The sequence below is a fragment of the Hakea prostrata genome, chromosome 1, assembly GCF_041222555.1.
Source record: "Hakea prostrata isolate BN-2017 chromosome 1, UWA_Hpros_2, whole genome shotgun sequence".
Lineage (NCBI taxonomy): Eukaryota > Viridiplantae > Streptophyta > Magnoliopsida > Proteales > Proteaceae > Hakea > Hakea prostrata.
In genome coordinates this window covers 21,278,007-21,281,100 of record NC_142600.1, presented here as the reverse complement: position 1 = coordinate 21,281,100, position 3,094 = coordinate 21,278,007, and the positions used below count along the sequence as shown (strand labels likewise).

The 3,094-nt window shown below is 41.9% G+C and overlaps 1 pseudogene across 1 annotated transcript; it reads left to right on the top strand.

Annotated features, from left to right (window-relative positions):
• Positions 1-818: 818 nt before the first annotated feature.
• Positions 819-2,644, top strand: LOC149028227 (phenylalanine N-monooxygenase-like; annotated as a pseudogene). Its single transcript, XR_016172129.1, has 2 exons — positions 819-1,869; positions 1,957-2,644. The product of XR_016172129.1 is annotated as a phenylalanine N-monooxygenase-like (transcript).
• The last annotated feature ends 450 nt before the right edge of the window (positions 2,645-3,094 follow it).

The window sequence follows — 3,094 nt, the reverse complement described above, 5'->3', positions numbered from 1 at the left end:
CACTCACACTCAGTAATTTTGACCCCCATACTTTTTTGCCCTTTTATGGGGATTTTTTTTTTTTTTCATTCGTGAAAGAGAAGAAGAAAAAAAATACTCCTATTACATCCACAATTTGATCGCACCATGTAGTAATAAGTGGATCCTACAATGTGGGGGGTGGGGCTGAGGGTGAGGGTGTCGGTGGTGGCCCTGTGCCGTGCCATGCCACACAACCTTGCATGCAAAACACGTTTGAAGTTAGGTAAGCAGTAGGTCTTCCTGCTCGAGAGCCACAACCGCACCACGGCGTACAAGCTTGCCGCTCAGGCATTTTAGCAATTCTTTTCAGTTACTTCAAGACCTAAAAAAGAGAGAAACAAACAGAAATGAGTAAGGGAAGAGAGAAACGGAACCAAACACATCAAAAAGGAGGACATAAAGAAACACACCTGAGGCTTTAGAATGAAAGAGACACTGAAGGGTACTAAGAAAGGCTACCTAACCCTTGGCACTTGTAACCCATAAATAAAACGTGTTATTTATCAAAAAAGATTAAAGAAAACATGCTATGAACCCATCTGTGATTATGGTAAACAGAAATCTTAAAAGGAGACGTCAATTAGCTCACCATGTAACTTGGATGTTGCACAATAAATGAGCAGTGTCATAAAGCCTACGGTCAAGATTGAAACTTCGCGCTGAAATTCGTCTCGGCCACAAGTTTCGATCTGGATGTAGGCTGCACAGTGCTACGGCAGCATTGAAGCAATTCTATACTATATATAGGACAATTCTGCTCCCCCCTCCTTTCATCCCTCACCACCCAAAGACCACCTTCAAGCTTTAGCATCTCCTTTAGAGTCATGGAAAACAACACCTCTAACATCTCCCCATTCCTTACCTTTCCATGGAGTGTTATTCCTGATAGGGTAACCACCACCCTAAGTGGAACCCTAGTAAGCTTCACCCACCCAACTAATGCACTTCTCATCCTTGTTTCCCTTCTTTTCATCGCCCAAATTTTGTCTGAGATTCATAAGAAGTCTAGGCAAGCTCCACTCCCACGGGGTCCTATTGCATGGCCTATAGTTGGTAGTATTCCAGAATTGTTCCTTAAGAAGCCGATATTCCGGTGGATTCTTGGGTTCATGAAGGAGAAGAATATCGAAATCGCATGTTTTCGATTTGGTGAGGTGCATGTAATCCCAGTTACTTGCCCGGAAATTGCAAGAGAGTTCTTGAAAAGACACGACTCTACGTTTGCTTCAAGACCCATTACAATGGCAACCGAGCATGCAACCCGTGGGTTTTTGTCCACTGCTATTACACCATGGGGTGATCAATGGAAGAAGATGAGAAAGGTGGTGGCTTCTCAGCTTATCAATCCCATGAGAATTAGATGGCTTCTAGAGAAAAGAACTGAAGAAGCTGATAACCTTGTCCTCTATGTATACAACCAATGCATTAGTGGTTCCATTGTGGATGTAAGAGTTGCAGCCAGGCATTACTGTGGAAATGTCATTAGAAAGATGATGTTCAACAAGAGATATTTTGGGAAAAGGAAGGAAGGATGGAGGGCCTGGTGTTGAAGAAGAAGAACATGTTGATGCACTCTTCACTGTGCTTTCTCACTTTTTCGCGTTTTGTGTATCGGACTACATTCCTAGTCTGAGGGGCCTTGATTTGAATGGACATGAGAAGATCATAAAGGAAAGTACAGGGATTGTCGACAAGTACCATGACCCCATAATCGATGAGAGGATCCAAGAATGGAGAGATGGGAAGAAGAAGAAGGAGCCTCAAGATCTTCTTGATATCTTCGTTTCCATAGAAGATTCAAATGGAAACCCGTTGTTATCATCGGAAGAGATCAAAGCTCAAATTGCAGTATGATTCTTACTGCATCATTCATTCTTTATTTCCTTAGTGATGCAGATGTTGAATTTATTAAATGTGAAATCATTTTTTTGGCAGGAATTAATGTATGCAACGGTGGACAATCCATCAAATGCAGTTGAATGGGCATTGGCAGAGATGATTAACAAGCCCGAGATGCTTCAAAAAGCTACTGAAGAAATTGATCGAGTTGTTGGAAAGGAAAGGCTAGTTCAAGAATCGGACATACCGCAACTCACTTATGTCAAAGCGTGTGCTAGGGAAGCCTTTCGACTACACCCGATTGCGCCTTTTAATGTTCCACATGTCTCCAATGCTGATACGATGGTTGCTGGTTATTTCATTCCTAAGGGGAGCCATGTCCTATTAAGTAGAACTGGGCTGGGCCGAAACCCTAAAGTTTGGGATGACCCACTTGAGTTCAAGCCCGAGCGACATTTGAAGGACCCCTCCATGGTGGTTGATCTGGTCGAACCAGAATTACGATTCATCTCATTTAGCACTGGGAGGCGTGGATGCATAGGGGTTGAGCTTGGCTCATCTATGACTGTTATGCTATTGGCTAGGCTTCTCCAAGGCTTCAACTGGGGACCAACCCATGGTGAGTCAAAGATTGAGCTCAATGAGTCAAAAACTGATCTTTTCTTGGCCAAACCATTGCTTGCACATGTTAAGCCTCGTCTGCCTCCTCATTCTTATCCTACGGACTAGAATAACTCTTCGAGCCAGAGTTGATTTTTAAATATTTAAGTACATACCAAATGTAGGTAGGGGTGTTATTAATGGGTCAATTTAGTCTGGTTCTGGTTTGGTTTCCTCGTTTCATCTTGGTTCTTAAGAATAATTGAAACCAACCTATTATTAAGGGAAGGGTTATTTGGTTTCAGTTTGGGTTTAGTTCAGATAAGTTTGGTTCTACTATGGTTCAGATTGAGTTAATGATTTGTACTAGTTTGGAGTCTGTTTCTTGTCATCACTTTGGGCTCAGTTTATGACTACTTCATCTTCTTTTCCTTTCAAACACCAAAAGATTGTATGTCACCCCTTATATTTTTATTTAGTAAACGTGTGAAACCATACTAAAGTGACTCCTGATAAAACCATAATGCTGATCGAACAGTAATAATGAATAAACAGAACATATAACTGGGCTCATCCAAGCAACCAATTCCTTACTAGCTAGGTTTAGCACTTCAGCTTTTAGGGTTTAGATCGA